This window comes from Dipodomys merriami, unplaced genomic scaffold, assembly GCF_024711535.1.
Source record: "Dipodomys merriami isolate MVZ:Mamm:240054 unplaced genomic scaffold, mDipMer1.0.p SCAF_587, whole genome shotgun sequence".
Lineage (NCBI taxonomy): Eukaryota > Metazoa > Chordata > Mammalia > Rodentia > Heteromyidae > Dipodomys > Dipodomys merriami.
The window spans coordinates 496,712-520,192 of NW_027206165.1; the positions used below are offsets into that span (position 1 = coordinate 496,712).

The 23,481-nt window shown below is 38.0% G+C and overlaps 1 protein-coding gene across 1 annotated transcript in view; it reads right to left on the bottom strand.

Moving 5' to 3' along the window:
* LOC138813111 (zinc finger protein 585A-like) overlaps window positions 1-23,481 on the bottom strand; it is a 53,660-nt gene that overhangs the window by 1,804 nt on the left and 28,375 nt on the right. The gene's annotated exons all lie outside the window — the stretch shown is intronic.

Below are 23,481 nucleotides of genomic sequence, written 5' to 3' on the forward strand. Positions count from 1 at the left end.
ACTGGAAACCTCCCTCCCTGACAAAGTTCTTGGGCAAGAAGAGCAGACTTATCATATTCTTCTCTATTTTCGTTATGGTTAGAGGCGGGATCTCTGATGCAAACCCAATTATGTGGAAAGAATATCATCTCTGAATTTAATACCTTCTCTCCTCCATATTCAAAATATGGACCATCATAATTTTGACTAAAAGCCTCTGAATATCTAAGCGATTGTTTAACTACAGGAGAAACATCAGGCATATATGCAGCCGGCATCTTACCAGGCTCACTGTAGTGGAGCATGTTCTGACACTGAATGAACTCATCCGTCGTCATCCTTAAGGAGTTCTCATCATTCCTATTCAGATCTGGCTTCTGTTTTGAGGTCAAGTTAGAAGTTGTCACTAATCTCACTCTTTGCTCTATTGTGTTAATATTTGTGACAGCTACGTCACGCAGACATTCATCTGGACCTTCCTGGTAAGTCTTAATCACATGCTCCATTTTTTGAATATCTAAAATGAGTCATATAAAGAAGAAAAAAAACATAAATAAGATCCAAATACTCCTTAAAATATAGATAAAGACATTTTTCCCATCTTAACTGTTACAAATTTTGAAATATTAATGTAGGAATTGATTTATGAGAAATAAATTTCTTTCACCAAAATGTATTGATTAAGAAAGTAATACTCTTCCTTACCCCGTTTTTTGTCATGGAGCATTAACTCCAGGCCTGGTGTTGTCCTTCAGCTCTTCAGCTCAATGTTAGCTCTCTATCATTTGAGCCACAGCACAACTCCCAGTTTTATCTGCTTATATGGTGCTGAAGAATCAAACCTAGAGCCTTATGCATGCAAGGCAAGCACACTACCACTGAGCTACTATAATCAAGAACTCTAATAACAACAGATGCTGGAGGGGATATGGACAGAAGGGAACACTACTGCATTGTTGTTGGGAGTGTAAACTTGTACAACCACTTTGGAAAACAGAATGGAGGCTCCTCAAAAGACTCCACATAGAGCTCCCTTATGACTCAGCAATCCCACTTCTGGGCATTTACCCAAATGATCACAAACAAGACCATACTAAGGGTACCAGCACAACTATGTTTATTGCAGCATTGTTTACCATAGGTAAGTTAAGGAACAAACACAAATGCCCCTCAGTAGATGAATGGATCAAGAAAATGTGGTATATATACACAATGGAATTCCATGCATTCATCGGAAAGAATTATATGCCTCCATTTGTTAGGAAATGGAAAGACTTGGAAAAATTATATTGAGTGAAGTGTGCCAAGCCCAAAGAAACAGGTCCCATGGTTCTGCTTATTTGCAATAACTAGTATATATCTGAGACAAGCAGAAACGGTCAATAAATTGATGTTAGGCAAATGAACCCCAAGATAAGGACTCATATGTTTCCATTTATTGCTATTGTTTCTAACATATATATATATATATATATATATATATATGATATTTCTTTATTGCTTTATATGTCCCTCCCCTATGGTATAACCCCTGTTTTTACTGTGTTTGATGTGGGTATAATTTGTGGAGGGAAGGTGGACCCATTCCAACAATGAGATGTACAAGATGTTATGTCAAAAAATGAACTTCCCAACTTTGGCTGGGGCGGGGGGCTGGAGGGGAATGATGGGAGGGGATGGTAACGGAAAACAAAGGAGGAGGCAACAATGCTTGGTAAGAAATGTACTCATTACTTTGCCCATGTAACTGTAACCCCTCTGTAAATTGTTTTCACAACAACAAAAAAAGAGTAACACTGACAGTTTATGATGGAAAATGTTTTTCTGTATTTCAGGTTTTTCTTCTTTTTCATGTCAGAGGAATTATTTATACAAATTACTAAACTATTTACTGCTAGCTTTTTAACCTGTATAATTTAATATGTAGCATTCTTCATTTTTTCCCAAAAATGTTTTATTTGATCTTAGGGGAATAGATGCTTTGTATTGTTTTACTTTCTTAAAATAATTTATATATTGTGCTACTTTACTTCTCAAAAATTAGGAGAACAGTATTTTCTAACTTTGGAGATTGTACCTTTTTTATACAAACCTTTGCTTACACCTGAGAATAAAGTTTTATAACCACATTTCTTCAGTTATAAGTTCTCACTGTGAATTAAGTATCTTTAGAAATTTTAAAATTTGTTTCCCTGCACCTTAGACAGAATCTCATCTGACTTTTAAACCCTCAGACTCATGAACTAAAGCCACATCAGATCACGACCTAGTTAATCATTCTCTCTAGACTGAAAGCTTTGGTTCTGTATCCTGGCCTCTACCCTCCTTATCCTTATCAGAGGATAGCAGCCTTGGCATAGTCATTTGCTATACCTGCCTAGTCCTAGTTTCAAAGAAAAGTAAATCTCACTTTTCACATTTCTAATTTTCTTTTTTCAAAATAATTTCCACCAAGAGAAAGAATTGCTAACTTTACCTTTACTGCCCTACACAGTTCAGTGTGCATCTACATGCATTTTTGATTCACAAGTCTAACACAAAGATCACCTAGTTCTCTGCTACACATGGGACTCAAGGGAATTAGGAATATTATTGGTCAGTACATAGCAAGACGAATTTACCAATTTGGTTCTGGATCCATGATCACTATGCAAGATGCTTTAACTCACCTGAGAAATTCTTGTCTGAGGCTTCTCTCATATATGGCTCTTCATCTTGCTCCAGCTTGACAATCAATTGAGGTTTAGGACCAGTGTGCCCTGTTAATAAGAGTGAAGACTTATTGCTCATGCTGTGTCAAAATTGTTCTAAGATTTCAGATATCCTGTTAACAAGGTTGCTCCCAAATCTTCTTTCATTTCTCACTGTCTCCATGGTTGAATCTCCACGAGGTTTGAATTAATTTTGCAGGTTGTGTGACTTGAATGCAATTCTTTTTCTCAAGGTTAGCATTCTATTAGTTTGAGTCCTAGCTCCACTTCCAGTGTAAGAGTGGTTATCTTGAGATAAGAGTCGCATGGAGACTTCACTGGCAGTTTTTGCTTCAAACTGAAAGCCTCAGATTTCAGACTCCTAAGAATTACAGGCATGAACCACTGCATCTAGTACTAGGTTTGGATTATAAATACTCCCTCTAATCTAGTGATTTCCAGTTCTTCCAATAATGATAAATAGGTATGTATGTATGTATGTGTTTTCTAGATTGTATATCTACCCACAATAATCATTTCAAGTTTGGGAATACAGTCTTCTCTTTAGGGAAGACAGTTTGGAACTTTTGTCAAACTGCTGATTTGGATTCTTGAACAATGAAAATAAAATTGCCTCAGAATTTATATAATCTACCTGTATATAATCTACCTTCATTTGAAACAAATGACACTTCCCACAGACTGGAAACTTACATCCAAATAGCATTGAAAGTTCTATAAATATTCACATATCTACTAAAAACAAATCATTTTCCGCCCACCAGTGGTTCACACCTGTCATCCTAGTTACTCAGTAGGCTGAGATCTGAGGATTGCCATACAAAGCCAGCCCTAATAGGAAAGCTGTGAGATACTTATCTCCAATTTAACCACCAGAAAGCTTGAAGAGGCGCTGTTGCTCAAGTGATAGGGTGCTCACCTTGAACTGAAGAGCTGAGGCACTGTACCAATGCCCAGAGGTCAAGCCCCCACTTAACTTTTCAAGTTAATGTGATATTTTTGGCTCACCTAAGGACACCAGCATGCTATAGGTTTCCAGCATCACATTTCTATACAGGGTCCTCTGAGAAATATCCAATTCCTGCCACTCCTCCCAGCTGAATTCCACAGCCACATCATCAAATGACACCAGCTTCTGTAAGGGCACATTCCATCAATCCCTGAGTCCTGAGAACACCAAAACTAGAATTTCATTCTTCTACATGTATGCTTTTGTATTACAGAATGTGGTTGGAACTTTCTGTGTTATTTATAAAATGAGAGAATATATAATCAAAGTAGAAATATTTGCCTCCATAGTAACTTGGTAATTACACATACAAAGTTTTTCTAATACATTAGAACCCATTTCTGGTTCCAGCAATAAAGACAAGAAAACAGTTCTTGAAGCTAATAACCTAGCAAGACAACAATAAGTATAAGTAGGAGTCTGAAAGTGTGTGTTTACCTTATTTTGGTAATATTTACTATATATCTGGGTAACAATGAAGTAAATAAATGTGTTTTCGGCATTTTCATATTCTGCCTCACTGACAATACTATTTAGAGTTTCTATTAAATAGTGCTCTCATAAACAGTCACAACATGGCCATTACATCATATGCAATACATAACACATTAGTAGATCTATGAAGAGCACAGCATACAGGTAAATGTTCAAAGGAGTAAATTACTCAAAAAATAGTAAACGAATGATTTGGCTCTCATAAGATTTGACTTAGTTCTCACAATAAAACATCCGATGTTAACTATTTTTGTTATTAAATTTCTAGATATAAAAGTATGGTCATAGATAGCCATTTGTTTCTTCATATGTAAAAATGAACTGCCAGCATGAACGTTTGTGAACACTGACTACTTCCTACCACACCAAATACTTGCTTATTACCATAAAATGTTTCTTAATCAGCTTTGCATTTTAATAGGCCTTAATTGAAGGATGGATGTAAATGGATAGAGGCTTAAGGAATGCTCAAGATGATCCCCAAAAATGTGAACTATGACCACCACAAGAAGGATAGAGAATAAAACTATGAATTGGGACATGATGTAAAAAATATAGTAGTTTTAAGAATTAGAATAAAATACAGCACTAATTTGTTGTACAGTGTCTAAAAGGAATACAGTCATTCTTGACAATATCAGAGGTGAATGATGACTAACACACAAAAACAAATATATCTATAAAGTGTTTAAAGAAAATAGACTTCAATACACAATCCATGGGGCAAAGGGCCTCTTCTTACAATTAAGATTGAAGGTATTCCTAGGGAAAGATAATGCATTATTAACACATCTTCATTTTAAGTGCTATAAAAATTATTCTGCGGGGCTGGGAAGGTGACTGGCTCAGCGGTAGAGTGCTTGCCTTGCATGCCTGAGGCCCAGGGTTCGATTCCTCAGCACGACATGAGCAAAAAAGAAAAAAGCCAGAAGTGGCGCTGTGGCTCAAGTGGTAGAGCCCTAGCCTTGAGCTGAAGAGCTGATGGATAGGGCCCAGGGCCAGAGATCAATCCCGAAAACCGGACCGAAAAAAAATTATTGTGCATCAAGAGAAAAATAAAAATTGCTAACATAGATCTACACAGAGGAGAAGATTATTAAAAAGGTAAATGTGTAGTTAAAGGAATGGTACATGTGTAGGTAAAAGAATGTATAGAAAACATTGTATGTAATTTCTCTTGTGAAAAGAAAACTTATAGTACCATATTCATAATTCATAAGGAATGCAAATTCAATATACAAACACATAGGTGTTTTAAAAACAAAGTTTGTGAATCCTGCATATGGATCAATTAATTTTGTACTTGCCTCGCAAATATGGGGGTCTGGGTTCAAAGAATTATTTCTACAAAAATTTAAAAGGAAAATAGAAAGTTTATACATAGGTTATAAATTTCATTCAATTCCATTGAAAAGTAACTATATTATGCTATATTCTACTACTATGATAATATTGTAAAGATTAATGTTCGTAGTAAAAATGCATCCAGCAATTTAATTTCCTTTGTGTTCCTAACAAAGAATCCCACAGGGTAGAAAGTTCATTTTCTTGCAGTTCTACAGTATAACAATTTTCCTGCACATTTTACTTCTGCTGAAGCTCTATGCTTCAGCCTGAGAATGGCCTTTGTTCTTTACATGAAATGTCTGCTTATTTCTGTATGAAGAATATTAATAAGACTGTTTTTAAAAAATCTTGCAGTCCTTGCATATTTTGAGTTGCACAAATTCAATGGAACATAGAAACAAACCTTTGAAAAAGTAGGGCACCTGTATTAAACATGCAGTCTTATTTTTATTCTATGAACAATGGAGTATAACAACTATTTACATCAGATTTAATTTGTAATTGGTATCAGAGGTAATTCACAGTGTACAGGAGAATGCCTGCAGCTTATATGAGAGGTGATTTACAGTGAAGTTGAGGTGTGTGCAGGTTACATAGAAGCAAAATAAGAAATAAATATCAGATGAGACAAACAGATATTAAATAGCAAGATATCCATCAAAATAAGACCATATTTATATTGTAAAATATAGTAAATATATAAGGCACTGTCTGACATGAACAGAAGAAAGAAAACTTAATGAGCAATCCAAAGTCATGGACTAGAGAGAAATAAAAATTAAAAAAAAATATACAAAGATACCATGAGCAAAAGTTAATGATGAAAAATACAAATAGTGATAATATGTGGGAAATAAGCATCACCCCAAAATATGTGACCACAGATATAGATCATTGATAATGACAGACAGATTATACATTATGATAGTAAAAATGTATGCTGAAAAGCAAAGGTACAAAGACATGTTTAAAAGACCATGCAGTTTTAATACTTTAATCTACCATTACTATTGTAGAACTAATACTCCTCTTACTAACTGATATAACAACCAGACAAGAAATCAGCACGAACACACACATGGATGCCATTATCTTAAACTTAAAAAAAAATACTATGGTGTTGCATTTATCAAGACACATATTCCAAGATTAATAGTAAATCGGAAGACAAATGGTGTAGAAAACAATATGAAAAATTAAAGTTATGTTATAAATACATGAAAATTAAAAGATATATTTTTAGTATTCTATGAGTGAAATAAACACAGGGAAATTACAATGGATCAAGAAATGTATTCCGTCATTGTGATTTATAGAATATTAAATATAGCCTCTTTCTTACTTCACCTTTGAAATAAAAACACATAGTTTGGGGCTGGGAATATAGCTAAGTGTTAGAGTACTTGCCTGCCATGCATGAAGCTCTAGGTTCCATTCCTCAGCACTACATAAATAGAAAAATTAGGAAATGGCACTGTGGCTCAGGTGGTAGAGTTGTAGACTTGAGCAAATCAAGATCAGGAATGGTGCCCAGGACAGGCTCCAAATTCAAGCCCCAGGTTTGGCAAAAAAAAAGTTTAAATAGATATGGTGTATTCACATGGATCTCTTCTGGAGAGTGGGGGAAAGCCAGAGAACTAGAAGGAAATGGGGTAAAAAGCGCATCTGTGGAGGTCATTAGGAACTGATGAAAGTAAGCTATACAAATCATGAGTCAAGATGGCAGGGAAACATTGGGAGAGAGTGAGGGTATGGAAGACACAGCATGAAAGGAAATGTATTCAATACCTGGTCCAAGAAATGGTAGTCTCTCTATACATCACCACGATAACAATAGATCAATTAAATTTGAAACAATTTCTTCATGGAGTTGTGTGAGCATAAAGTTAGTGAAGAAAATGTAGCACAGTTAGAAAAACAGCTACAATTATTAGAAATAAAGTACATCACTTAATTGAAACATGAAATACTGGAGCTTAGGTTGAATATTAATTTTAAATATGCTGTTAACAATCATCTAACTTTATTGTAGTATCCAATTAATTATTAATGATAAATATTCAAGTAAGTAAAAACAACACAAGTGCTTCTGGTTCAAGATGCTTATCCTACCCTAGCTATTAAGGAGGCTGGAAGCCAGAAAACTGGGTAGACAACTCAAATTAAGCAGATAATCAACATATTGGAGGAGGTGTGGCTCAAGAGATAGTGCCAAAAAAGAAATTAAAGCACAACTTAGGAACTGGAAAAACCTACCACGCTCCCGGAATGGGAAGATCAACATTGTGAAAATGACAATACTTCCAAAGGCTATCTACAAATTCAATGCGATACTTATCAATAGTCTGAGTTCTTCAATGAAATATTAAAAACAAGCCAGAAATGTATATGGAACAATAAAAGACCCCAGATAGCAAAAACGATCCATACCAGAAAGAACAATGCTGGTAGAATATCACTACCAAATTTCAAACTGTACTACGAAGCCATAGTAATCAAAACAGATTGGTTATTGCACAAGAACAAACTTGAGGACCAATGGAATAGGACTGAAGTCCCAGAAATGTACACACAGACCTATATCCACCTAAACTTTGAGAAGGGAGCTCAAAAATAGAATGGAGGAAAGACAACTTCGTCAGTAAATGGTGGTGGCAAAGTTGGTTCATTACCTGTAGAAAACTAAAGCTAGATCTGTATATATAACCCTGTACCAGAATCAATTCCAAAACGATCAAAAACCTCACATTCAAAGCAAACACCCTAAAAAACATTACAGAAAAGAATAGGAGAAACTCTAGTGGTACTTGGCACCAGCCAAAATTTTCTTAATAGAGACCCAGAAACACAACAAATCAAAGAAAGGTTGGACAAATGGGATTGCATGAAACCGCAGAGCTTCTGCATGGCAAAGGACATTGCTAACAAGATCAATACAAAACCCACAGATTGGCAGAAGATCTTCACTAGGCATAAAATGAACATGGGTCTCATATCTAAAATATACTTAGAACTCAAGAAATTAAATCCCCAACAACAAATCCTCAGAGAAACAACTGCCCAATAAATAAGTGGGCTAAAGACTTAACAAGAATCTAATCTGAAGAGGAAATAAGAATGGCCAAAAGACATATTTAAAAAAAGGCTCAACTTATAAATATGTTAGAAACAATTACAAGAAAGAAAATACATTTGAATCCTTAATGGGGTTCATTTTTGCCTAAACTCTACTTATCTGACCGTTTCTGCTTGTTTCAGACATATACAAGTTATTGCAAATAAGGGAAACCATGGGACCTGCAATTACAAGAAAGAAAATACATTTGAATCCTTAATGGGGTTCATTTTTGCCTAAACTCAACTTATCTGGCCGTTTCTGCTTGTTTCAGACATATACAAGTTATTGCAAATAAGGGAAACCATGGGACCTATGTTTCTTTGGGCCTTTCTTACTTCTCTTAGTATAATTTTTTCCCAAGACTTTCCATTTCCTAACAAATGGAGCAATTTCATTCTAAAAAAAACACAAAAATCAAAAAAAGTCTCAACTTCTCTAGCCAAAAAGAAATGCAGATTAAGACAACCTTGAAATTCCACCTCACCCCAGATAGAATGGCTATAATCAAGAACACGAATAACAACAGATGCTGGAGGGGATGCAAACAGAAAAGGGAACCCTACTGCATTGTTGGTGGGAGTGTAAACTTGTTCAATCACTTTGGAAAGTAGTATGGAGGTTCCTCAAAAGACTCCACATAGTGCTCCCCTTTGACCCAGCAATCACACTTTAGGGTATTTACCCAAAGATCACAAACAAGGGTATACTAAAGCTACCAGCACACCTATGTTTATTGCAGCTTTATTTACCATAGCTAAGACATGGAACCAACCTTGATGCCCCTCAGTAGATGAGTGAATAAAGAAAATATGATATATATATCCATATATACATAATATGTATTTATACATATATGTGTATAGACACACACACACACACACACACACACACACACACACACACAAACAATGCTTTTCTATGCCTCCATCAGAATAATGGCATCACCCCGTTTATAAGGAAATGTTAAGACTTGGAGAAATGTGTAATAAGTGAAGTAAGCCAGGCCCAAAGAAACATAGGTCCCATGATCTCCCTTATTTGAAATAACTAGTACATGTCTAGGACAAGCAGAAATGGTCAAAAGCTATGTACATATGACCATATCAGATGATATGAAGTGAAATGAGCCCTAAGACAGGAACTCAAGTGGTTTTTCTCTTTCTTGCTCTTGTTTTTAATGTACTATGTGACTTTTTGTTCCTTTGGTATGTTCTTCCCCCACGGTATAACCCCTGTTTTCACTGTATGTTTTTGCGGTGCCTTGCATCTTGTATATACACTTTTCTAATTTGGGGATAGGATGGAAAAAAACAAAATGCTTAAATAGGGATACAGCCTGACTCATTGTAACAATGAGATGTACAAGACACTAGGTTGGGGGCTGGGAAGGTGGATCAGTGGTAGAGCGCTTGCCTTGCATGCATGAGGCCCAGGGTTCGATTCCTCAGCACCACATAAGCAAAAAGAAAAAAAGCCGGAAGTGGCGCTGTGGCTCAAGTTGGAAGAGCTGAGGGACAACGCCCAGGTCCAGAATTCAGGCCCCACAGCTGGACCCCAAAACAAAAATAGACAGTAGGTTGAAAACGAACTTTACCATTTGAGTGAGGGAGGGTGGGAGGGGTTGCAGAGGTTAGGAGGAAAGAAATGGTAGAGGAAAAACAAAGGAGCAGGTAACAATGCTCCATAGGAAATATAATCATATAACTGTAACCCCTCTCTAAACTATTTTACAATGCAAAAAGATTTTTTTTAAAAGACCAAGTAGTGCTTGGTCTTCCAAGGAGGAAGCGGACAGGATATGAAGCCTGTGAGTTCCTGTTCCAACACTAGCACAAGAAAGACAGTGGAGGATGAGGTAGGTGTGTCCCATTAGTGTTGAATTTAGACACCAAGCATGCAACACAACAAACGTTCATCTCAGACATAAAGAGAAAAGGGGTAAGAGAAATTTCAATTCAAAGAACTATGTCAGCAAAGGAAAATTGATCAGTAAAACAAACAAGTTCCCAGATACAGCATTTGAAAAATGGTGAGAGACAGACGGAGAGAAGGGGGACTGAAAGAGATGAAGACACAGGGAGGAAAATATATAAAAAGTGAGAGAAAGAGAGAAATGATGAAAGCTTATGAGTAGGAAACAGAATGAAGAGAGTAAATAGAGAAAAAAAATCTTGTGACGACACATTAGGAAAAATACAAAGGGCTTTCTAGGAAGACCACACACTATATCATCAAATATTATCAAGTTTTATGTAGTCAAAGACCAGGAAGCAGTCCAAGAAATATGTATGGAGAGTAATTTAATTACATGTATCTTACTAAGTAATCTCTCACATTTGAAGGTGTGTGTGTGTGACCACACTATTTCAGAAACTCCAGTAAAACCTGTTTAACATAATTCAACATTAATCATAAGGAGGTGATCTCTGACAAGTTGTCAGCCAATGTCCACTTTACATGACAAGTGACTCCCCCAATGGCATTGAATCACCAAACAAGTGTGACTACTTTATCTCACATCAGAAAACTCTAAGGAAGTCTGCCCTCAACTAAGACATTTTATAATCTACTCATTCTAAAAACCATCTTACTCTTGTTTAGGAACATGTTCTTGAAACTGAATATTTTTTTTCTGTTTTAAATCTTGGATAGACTTAGCTTCCTAAAATGGAATGTGAAAAATGAGAAATAAAAACAACTCACCAGAGATCCTCTCATTCTTTCTTCCTGTTGCCAATGAAGAGAAGATTCTGGACGCATGGCTTAGAGAAAAGGCAATTGACATAGTCAGGAAAGAACCTGTGTGATTATGCCTCAGATTTTCCTGCTCAAAACATTATACATGGAGTGAAAAAGCACAAAGCCTTCTTATGGGAGAAGAATCTTTGATGTCTCAAGTGGAGTATTAAATGCTCCACTGAGGATGACTCCACATTCCATTAGTTGGTAGACAAACAGTATTCTAGGTTAATATACATACAGAATTCATAAAAACTAAGGTTCCTAAAAATGATTGAATAATTAAAACAAAAATCCACACCTTCAATACCACTAATTATTAATGAAATACATTTAGGGTTGTATGAATTATTTTTCTATTCATTAAAATGGATCCTAGGACTCCATCGAGCTTTTGCACTCTATCTTATTCATTTATACATTTAAACTCCATGGAGAGAATATAGGTTATAACTCAATACTTTTCCCCAAAATTATACAAGAAAATATATACAATACATATTACTTGTATTATAATATTTCAGTAATGGTTTTCAAATGGCACATTTCCCTGCATCCAAATACTTGGAGAACCCTTGAGCAATAACTTGAAATTTGTCATTTAGCCTACTTTACTTAATCAGTAAAGATTATGTAAATACAGTTTTGAGAAGTCCCTAATGCTCACTTTCCTAAACAATCATATGAGAGATAAAGGGCTTACTAAAGATGTAACATGAAATATTAAGCATAGGAGTGACAGAACATCACAGCTAAAGAACCAGAAGATTAAAATCTTATGTTGCACAAATAATACTAACACAAAATTCTAAGCTGAGGACACCCCAAAATGCAGACTTATAAAAATAAAAAATAAATATCGATATAATTTTTCTTATATTTATTGCTTGGCTTTTACACAGGAAATGCTATTGTCCAGAGATTTTATTTTTTTTTTTACACAACTACGTGGATTAGAAACTCTTAATATAAAATATAATAAATTTTACAGTGATATGTATGAAATATGAAAACCTACTCTGTAAACTTCAGTTAGGTCGTTTGTGCTAAGGAACAATATGAATCACTTAAAAGCAACATTTGCACATTCATTTTGGATTGTTCCACATGACAAGAATGGTTTCTTACTTTTAAAAAGTAACAAAGAAACTTCTGTAGGCTAATTATCCATATTCAAATGCTCAAAACCACAATTGTAGATTTCAGTGTGGGATATTTTCTTCTTGTTTTGGGATTTAGATTATCATCCTTTAAATTTCAAGTCTTCTAGTTCATATTATTTTATTACAAACATAATCTATATTTAAGAGTTTATTTTGTAACTGGGCTCTGGTGGCTCATGGTTGTGATCTTAGCTACTCAGAAGTCTGAGATCTGAGCACCACAGATTGAAGCCAGCTGGGGCAGGAAAGTCTAAGAGACACTGATCTCCAATTAACTACTAAAATACCTAGAAGTGGAGATATGGCTTAAGTGGTAGAACATTAGGCTGGAACAGAACAAGCTCAGGGTCAATGTCCAGTGCTTGAGCCCAAGAACCAGGTCTAGCACACAAAAAAGAGCATTTTATTGTATTGTACTTAAATTCTATTGAACAATTGTTTTGGAATACATATTTAGGCAGTCTCTCATTTTAAATGATGTAAAATAGGCTCAATAATCTAGTGGAGAAATTGTAAATTGTCAAGAACAGATAAAGTGGAAAACCTCCATGTTAGCAAAATTTTAAGCTAGGAAAATGCATAGGACCTGCAAAGGATAAAAAGGGATCAACGTGTTTCACTAACATATTTTAAATGAATGTTCAAGCTTCATTGACTTCAATTCCCATGAAGATTTTGTTAAGTGAAATAATACTTCTTTGAGCAGGTTGAGACAAAATGGAGAACACTACCTAAAACTTCATTATACGTTACATCTAAAAACCATACCACTTTGAGTAAGACACAGTACTTTAATTTCCTTTTGTAACACTCCATGACAACACTTTCTTAACTGCAGGTAAAAACCAACGCTATAAGGCTACTATCAGTATACCCACAGGTGAGACATTTGAGAGATCATGTACAAGAATTGATACTGTGAAGAAGCTGAATAAATTAGTAAGAACAGAGATAGATACTTTCAGTTGTGACAATAATTCCTAATCCACAAACCACAGCCCCATGTCCTTTCTGAGAACTAGGCTCTGACTGATTCCTCAGGCAAGTTCATTTCCCCTCCTACTAGTTACTGTTAACCTTCCAGCAGCACCTAGTGATTGGGAGTGTTAGAGGAAAGAGTACCACCTGAGTCTTGTGCTCTAGTGAGTAGAACCAATCTTTGCTTAAGGCAAGGAAGCTGAAAATATTTTGCCTTTCCTTTGCCTTTTTGCCTCTGTTCTGTAGGGCTTGTCAGAGTTGACAAGGTATCCTCCTTCAAACATTGCTAGGCTTCATTGCTTAACAGAAAGTAAAAAAAAAACAGGACCATCACACACTACTGTAATATCTCATGTAGACCTGTTCCTAGTAAAAAGGTCTTGTACAAACACGTGTGAACTAAAGCCAGGAGTACTAAGAAAGCTAACAAGGAAGGAGAAGAGCAGAGACACCTGTGGGAGAAACAACACAGGAACCCAAAAAACAACTGCAATATAAATGGAGTCAAATCAGGCACACACCTCACAATTTTGCTACAATTGTTACCATGCTCATCTTACACCTGGGCAAAGATTGTAAGGTCACATGTGTTAAGAGCAGAATTTCACCATCATGGAAATATAAATGCACAATTTCTCCTATTCTGGAGAACCACCCAACTTGCTGTCAGAATGTTGCAAGCCAGTTTCTGGCACCTGGAGACACAAGGGCTGTGGCAGCACAAACTCTGGAGCCCTGAACAAATCATCAGCCTCATGCTGGAGGAACATGTGGAGGATCAATTTTGCCTTGTGTTTTGCATCCAGCTCACAGTTCCTACCTGTTATTACTTCTGCAGCCTGAGATCCCTTCAATTTACACCTCCCAAGCTCCACTGAAGAGAAAACTTCCAGCAGCAAGGCAACGGGAAAGGAATTGGAATTTGCAGGCTGGAACCACCCACAGTGGGTGGGGAGGCACATGCGCAGAAGGATCTTTGCCCTGCTTTTAAAAAAAGAATAAAAAACCTGCACTTTCAAAGTATCTGTGCTGCAACATAGACTACAATTCCCACAATGCATCGTGCCACTCTGAGACGAAGTAGGTTTCCACCAGTGTTAGGCCCTTTATCTTAGGACTGCAGGGATGCATAGGGAGGTTTTCACCTGCTTCGCATGAACATAGGTGAGTTTTTTTTTTAAATGAAAATCACTGTGTGTCTTCTGAAACATTGTTAGACTATCTGAGAAATGGACAAGTATTGGAAGCATAAAATAAGTTGGCTTTTTAATTCTTAGATCTACTAATGTAATTGAGCTTATGAGACTTTTGTTTCTGTTCGTGTGTAACCGATAAGTTCTGTTGAATGTAAATGATATCTGATTTCTTTACATTTTGGAATAGCTCCCTGTTCAATATAAAAAGGTATTCGCAGGCACTAAACTGATTCTTGGATCATTTTTCATGCTTTAATGTATACACTGCAATAAAGTAGCAGAATTGCTAGATATACAGCATAATCCTTGCACAAATTAAATTTTTTTTTAAAAATCTAACAATTTCCCAGAAATGTCCAAATTCCATTTTTGGAATCTTAAGTAGCTTTTGGCTGTTTCCAAATTTTTCCTTTCCTTTAAGTTTCTTTACTTTTCATTTCTTTTCTTTGATGTTCATTGTTGCTCTTGTGGTTTGAACTCATGGTGTTCCCATTATCTTTTCTTTAACAATTTGTTCAGCTAAATAGTGAAAAGCATCCTGTGGGTGGGAGGAGTGGTCTTAGAACAGGCACCTCACCACCATTACTGTTCAAACTAATGGTGGTTTGGGGAGATCGGGGGGAATATGGGTGAGGTGCAAGTGTGAAGTGAAGGATAGGTCTCTGTGAAGCTTGATGGCTTGGCCCAAACCAGTGTGTTTTTGTCTTTCCATTTGCACGCCCTATTCCAGTGTGAATTCCTCCCTCTTCTATGATCCTAAAAGTTCCTCTCAGTCACTCTAAGCTACCTCATATTGTCTTCCCAGGTGTTACCCATTAGACTTTGGAATAAATCTTTGTTATCCCAGGTCCTAAGTGTGGGAAGAGTCAGGGCCACTTCTAGAAACCAGGCTTGTGTCCTGACCCCTGGGATTTGCCACAGTCAGGAATAGTCAGGCATCATTTGGGACAACACAGTTCCTTTACTGATAATGCAGCATCACCAGAGAATTCCTAACTTCTTAGCTCCCTAGGAGCTCTTCTCAAAATAACTGTGTAGGCCTAATCTTTCCAGGCCCAGTGATACAACTATAGTCAAGCAACTTCTAAGCCTGAGTAGGGAGGATCATTCAAGCTCAGGAGATGAAGGCCATTCTAGGTAACATAGAAAGATTGATTTTCAACGAAACACAAGTGTAGCAGTTCTTTACCAGATACCATCAGGGAGGGACATACACAGCAAAAAAGAAATCATCGTACAAATATGTTAGAAACAATAGCAATAAAGAAATATTTGAGACTCATATCTGATAAACCGATCAGAAAACAGGAAGTGGTACTATGGCTCAAGTGGTAGAGCACTAGCTTTGGGCTGAAGAGCTGAGAGACAGTGCCCAGGCCCAGAGTTCAAGCTTCACAACTGATAAACCTATCAGTTTGGGTCTGGCCCTTAACTTCTTGGTGTTCTATTATGAGATTCTGAACTCCCCAGAGAAAGCTTGCTTTCTTGCAAAGACAGGTTTTGATGAAGTCATTGCTGAGCTTGATACATTAAGTGAAGAGGGGTTCAAAGACTGCACGCTAATATAGTAGTTAATGAGAGAAAAGTTGACATTGTAGATATGATTACCAAGGAGATGAAGTGAAAGCAGGAGAAGGAGGGGAAAATTAAATGGCCTTCCAACTTTTGTCTGCCTCATTCTAAAATTTATACAGCAGACTAATTGCCATCCATGCTGTCCCACAAATAGTTTGTTTATGATTTATGATGGGTTTATGTTGCTTCTATTTGAATTTCTATATTTCTCAGGGTTTTTTGTTGTTGTTTTTTAATATTAGGGGAATAGATATTGCCTGTTAACATTTAGTGATTTATCTGTTTTCATCTTCAATTGGCCAATATGAAGATGTAGAATTTTTTTTTTGGGTCCAGTCATGGGGCCTGAACTCTTGGCCTGGGCACTGTCCCTCAGCTCTTCAGCTCAAGGCTAGTGCCCTACCACTTGAGCCACAGCGCCACTTCTGGCTTTTTTCTTTTTTGCTTATGTGGTGCTGAGGAATCGAACCCAGGGCCTCAGGCATGCAAGGCAAGCGCTCTACCACTGAGCCACCTTCCCAGCCTGAAGATGTAGAATTTTTACAAGTTGTAAATGTTTGGCATGTACTTTGGTACATGGTGACTTCACAAGGGCCAGTGTGTGTTAAAACTGCTTCCATGTCGAAGTGAAGAAATCTTCCTACATATTGGTTTGTACTGGTGGGGAATAAAAGGGAAAATTGGTTCCAGGCACAGGTGTAGTTATTCTGGATATTTGAAAATTTTGGAGCACTAGCAGGGCTGTGGTACAGATATTCCATGGCTGTTGCATTCTGGAATCATCTATTTCTGTGGAAGAGTCTATTTCAGTGTGCACACCTTAGACTACAGTACCAGAAGTATTATTTGAGACAAAGTTGTGTCCCAATTAACTCTGGATAAGGGTAGAAATGGTTCACATTCCATTATTTGTAATGTTACCTGCTGCTTGCTCTCATTATTTTTGCTACACATTTTATTTGTATTTAACTGTTTTAGACAACCTACAAACAAAAATGTAAAAGTAAAGATGCAGTGAAAACGAACTGTTTGGTAATCATTATTACCGTTTTCTCTACAACTTTTCATGTAAATTATTCTTTTGGTTTTGATATGCCTCAAAAGAAATTGTACATTATTATAACTTAGTTCATTACTCCCTTTTGGCAGCTAATGGGCTTTTACCAAGTTTAAAGTGCAAAATTTATCACAATAACAAAAATACTAATCTATCTACCAACTACCTCCTACAAACCCAAGTTTTTCCTTGGGGAGGGGAAAATTGATTTGAAAAATAATGTTCCAGTTAAAATTTTGATATATAGCATTTTCTAACTTAGGAAGCCACAACGTTTTTGACTCACCATGGTTGGTATTAACTGAAAATTCTGTGCATCTAAATCAGTTTTGGTTTTTGAGAATTTTTTGATTCAGCTTGCCTTCGATTTTGGTAATTGCATTTGCCAGGCATGCAGGATTACCGTTGTTTTTTTTTTTTTTTGTTTTTTTTTTAGCCTTCTGTCTTGTCACTAACCATTCCTCCTTGGTGGCCATGTACTTCGGAAAAGGTCACATGACTTTTCTGGTCTACTCACTGTCTGAGATCCCTTGCTTTCCTTGCTTGCATCCCACAAACTATTAACCATCCTCTACTGCAGCACATCTCACCTTACTTAATGAGATTGTGTATCTCCTACAAACTCTATCCTGAATGCTCTGCCATTGTTTGTCTTTAAATCTTCTCTAAGTAATGATGGGTCTGAGTTATATCAAATCTCACCCTACAGAATATTTCTTCAGAAAGTTACAGAAGACACCAAATAAAAGTGCCATTTTAAAAGACAAGTGGGGCTGAGAAGGTGGCTCAGTGATAGAGTGCTTGCCTTGCATGCACGAGGCCCTAGTTTCTATTCCTCAGCACCACATACACAGAAAAAGTCAGAAATGGTGCTGTGTTCAAGTGGTAGAGTGCTTGCCTCAAGCTGAAGAGCTGAGGGACAGCTCCCAGGCCCAGAGTTCAGGCCCCACGACCGAGAAAAAAAAAGATATATTTTTTCTTTCAGAATGTAAGATCCTCCAGAGCAGGGGCAATATTTTCTGTATGTTCTACTGTGTTCAGTACACTGTAAATGCTCAATAAATATTGATGATTGGAGGCAAAAAATATCTGCTTTCTTCATTGGAAATATCAACTATACCAATTACTATTCTTGTGTTTGATAATAGTTCTAAAATAAACACTGCCATTCTTTCAAAGACAAACATATAGACACATATATGTATATAAGTACACATATAATGCTTTGGGGGTAATCAGTAAGATTGTATTTCATTAATATGAAATATTAAATTAGTGTTATATATAAATCAATACAAACCCATCCAGTCATTGAACCCGTCCAGACTCCTTCATAAACCTGTAAACTTATCATATCTTTTGCACAAGCATTAGTCCTCCTGAGTAAGCTCAGGTCAGGAGAAGCCACAACAGGACACAAGATCCATATCAGGGCCTTAATATAGGCACACAAAAGAGGTGTGATCAGTTTTGAAAGAAGAGATATCAGTAAGATTATTAAATTATTTGGGATTGAAAGCCAAAGAAATGAAGATCTCTACAAAGAAGGGGACTAAAAAGAAAAGGAAATACCTCTGAGGTCCATTCAGTCCAGTGTTCATGTACAAGTCTTCCAGGGGTGATGGGCCACAGTGTGATGCCCAGTGGCCCACATGCTTAACTGCTGAAAGCAAGATGAGATGATGTCTAGGGGCTTGCATACAGGATGGCTAAATTTCACAGTGATAGGAGGCAGAACCTCTATAAGAGGGGCCCTTTGTGTGTAATCCTAGTTATTTAGGAGGCTGAGATCTGAGGATCAGGGTTCAAAGCCAGCCCAGGCAAAAAGAAAAATCTATAACTTTTTTTTTTTACTAGTCTTATGGCTTGAACTGAGCATCTGGGAGCTATCCATGAGCTCTTTTGCTCAAAGGTAGCACTCTTTTGCCACAGCACCACTTCTAGATTTTTCTGTAAATAATTGGAGATAGGAAACTAACAGATTCTCCTGCCCAGGCTGGCTTTGAATTGACATCCTCAGATATCAGCCTCCTGAGTAGCTAGGATTAAAGGCCTGAGCAATTGACACCTAGCTCATAAGAAACTCTTATCTCCAAGTAATCAGCAAAAAGCCAGAAGTGGAGGTGTGGCTCAATTGGTAGAGTGCTAGCCTTGAGCATAAATATTAAGGGATAGCACCCTGGCTTGAGATCAAGCCCCAGGATCAACAGAAGGAATAGAAAAGAAATAATCTGAAAATCACAAGCCAGGAAGATGCAGGATATGGAGCAGAAGGAGTCTACTGTATTTATGTAGCAGACAGACAAAGTGAGACCCAATGAGGCCAGAGGTCTGTGAAGCAGGTAAGACACTTGCCAAAGTTTTTCCTAGGATGGCAACATGCAGCATTTTGCATTTGTACCAGCAAGTGGCACTAAACAACAAGGCTAAGCAGGCCTAGTTGGTTGGCTCTAAGTAATGAGCAGGTGATTTTGTATATTTGCTGGGTGTTGGGGGTGGAATGGGGTGAATTGAGGCCCTTCAGGATTCTCTTCCTTCATTCTTCCATTATCTTGTTCATCATTCCATTTTACAGATGAGGAAAGCTCTGAGCTGATTTTTTAAATTAGTTATTTGCCTGATTTTTGCTAGCATTGGGGCTTTAACTCAGAGTCTGTCACTCTTACTTGGCTTTTCTTCTCAAGGCCAGCACTCTTCCCACTGGAGCCATATGTTCACTTCTGGGATTTTGCTGGTTCATGGGAGAAAAGAATCTCTCAAATATATCTGCTGGGGCTGGCTTTGAACTGAGATCTTCAGATCTCTGCCTCCCAAATAGCTAGAATTACAGTCGTAAGCCATCAGTGAGTTGTTTTAGAGATGATTTTTTAAAATAATATTTTTTCTTTTATTGTGAAAATACTGTACAGAGGGGTTACAATTACATGGGCAAGATAATGAGTACATTTCTTATAAAATAATATTTCTATGTTCATCCAATGTATGTGTGTGTGTGTGTTTGTACACCCTCATGCACGCATACACACACACACACACACATACACACACACACACAGAAGCAGGGACATTGTCCAAGCCCAGTCAAAGGGCAGAACAATGTTCACACCAACCATTTATTGTCCAGTGGTCTTAGATTTTGGGTGAGGGAAAGAGAGTGTTCTGTTACTCCCTGCCTTTTGGGCTAGGCCTATTCCTTCCTGGTGACTACTTTGTTTCTCATCACAGACTCCCAAAACTCTCCTAGGGAGTTCAGGGCTGCCACCCCGAAGATCTCATGTCTTTCTGTCCAGCTGTAGGCTTTCTCATTATGGGAAGAACATGAGCTCCTTGGGCAGAGATCATAACTTAGTCACCTTTAGTGCCTTAACCTGAAACCTGCCACATCCCTAGATGGAGGCTGGACACACAGACTTCATTTCTTCATTCTGCAAGCCATTCCTTTGCCACACTGCACATGGCAGCATGCGTGATCTGGGAAGGGTCTCAGATCAGCTTCTCTGGACAAAAGCAGATAAATAGTAACAAGTGGCAGAATTCCAGCCTTGATCAAAAAAGCTAAAGGACAGTGACTAGGTTCTGAATTGAAGCCTCATTACCAGCGATAGATAGAGATAGATAGACAGACAGACAGATAGATAGATAGATAGATAGATAGATAGATAGATAGATAGATAGATAGATAGATAGATAGATAGATAGATAGATAGATAGATAGATAGATAGATAGATAGATAGATAGATAGATAAACAGGTTTTCTGCGTACTGGTATTTCACACCTGTAATCTTAGCTACTCAGGAGACTAGGAGTGAGGCAAGAATCATGGTGTGCAGCCAGACAAGGCAGGAAAGTCCATAAGACACTTATCTCCAATTAGATATCAAAAAGCTGAAAGCAGAGCTGTGCCTCAAGAGATACAGAGATAACATTGAGTAGTAAAGCTGAGGGACAATGTGCAGGTCCTAAGATCAATTCCCAGGATGAACATGCACACATGCACCTGTGCATACATATACACACAAGCACACACACACATACACACACACACACACACACACACACACACACACACACACACACACAGAGGAAGATACGGTAGTATGACCATGGGCTGTGGGGTATAGAGGGGGTGGCTGACTGGGAGCCGTGTTTTGGGTGTGGTGCTGGGGACAGAACTGGAGGAAGGGTCTCCTACAGGCCTAGGAATGGGGACTTCAGTAACAGGAAGAGCCAGCATCCAAATCTAAGGGAGAACAGCAAACGGGGAGGAGACAGAACTCTCTACACAGTTCTAGATTGTTCTGCAAGGTCCTAGTGTGGTAGGCAGGTGAATGAATTTTCTCTTCATGGCCTTCATCACTCTGGCTGTTAGTGGACCCCCTTGGTGTGTATGCATACATACAGGTCCTGGGGCTTGAATTCAGAGCCTGGGCACTGATCTTGAGCTGTTTATGCTCAAGGCTCGCATGCTACCTTTTGAGGAACATCTGTACTTCCAGCTTTTTAGTAATTAAAGGGAAATGAGTGTCTCATAGCTCATGCCTGTAATCCTAGCTACTTAGGGAGCTAAGATATGAGGATCGTGGTTCAAAGCTAGCCCAAACAGGAAATTCCATGAGACTCTTATCTATAATTAACCACCTGAAAACCAGAAGTGTTGCTGTGGCTCCCCTGGTAGAGTGCTAGCCTTGAGCAAAAGAGTTCAGGAACACCTAGGTCCTGAGTTCAAGCCTCAGTACTGACTCCCTCCTACCCCTGTAGTAACTCAAAAAAAGAAGTCTCACAAACTTTCATGCTCAGGTTGGCTTTGAACCATGATCTTCAGATTTCAGCCTCCTGAGTAGCTAAGATTAGAGGTGTGAACCACCAGCATCTACCTCACTTGACTTTTCACTCAAGACAGCTCTCTACCTCTTGAGACACAGCTCCACTTCCAGTTTTTGTTTTTTGGTTTTTTTTTTTTTTTTGAGTAACTGGACATAATAGTCTGTTGGATTTTTCTTCCCAGGCTGACTTTAAACCATCATTCTCTGATCTCAGCCTCCTGAGTAGTGAGAATAACAGGTGTGAGCAATGAGCACCTGGCTACAGCTCTCTTCTTGGCCCTTTTTCAGTTCCACCAACCTCCCTAGCTTCCTGCCCTGGCTTTTCACTCCCTTGCTATCATTGGTGGTGATTGTCACTCCCTCCTATTTTGACTGAGTCACTCAGTCTCTGGTCCCAGGAATCTACTGCAATGCTATTGTGATGACTAGGGCAAACATAAGGGAATAAGCCAGGGACAGACAGTATGGAATCTGAGCCTGCTGCCTCTTACATCTGCCAGCGTGTGAGTGATCTTGGGGCTTCTGATAAATGCCACTGCCCCCTTGGAGACCTCCAAGGAGTTAGTTGAATGCCCACTCACTGAAGGCATGCCAAGTCCTGGGGTACAGGGCACTAAGGCTCTTCCTGTTCTCCACTGCCACCAGTGGGACTGTGAGAGGTCATGTCCCTCTTCTGAGCCTTCATTTCCTCCATAGTTCACGGACATTGTCCTTAAACTCTTGCATTCCAATCCCTTCTCCTTTCTCCTGGCTCTTTGCCAGAAGTCTCATACTTATGATTTTTGGGCTTTGCTTTTGGCTAAGCTGATCTGTCTGTTCCCAGCCTGGAAATCACACCATTATAATCATCCTTACTTGGTAGAGAAGAGAATGGGGACTAAAGGTTTGTGATGATGAGATGGGAAAATAGAGACCCAGTCTTTCCACCCCCCTTTTTTATTTTTATTGTGAAAATGCTGTACAGATGCGTTACATTTACATGGGCAAGATAATGAGTACATTTCTCATCAAACATTGTAGCCTCCTCCTTTGTTTTCCCTTCCCATCCTCCCCCCACCACCCAATCCTCGCCCCCCCCCCGCCTGCACCAAAGTTGTAATGTTCATTTTCAACATAATGACTTGTACATTTCATTGGAGACCCAGTCTTTGAATGAGGAGTTGTTAAAGAATATTAAAAACAAGCCAGGCAATGGTGGTTCCTGCCTGACATTCAAGCAACTTAAAGAGGCTGAGATTTAAAGACCATGGTTTGAAGTCAGCCTGGGCAAAAAAGCCTGTGAGAGTCTT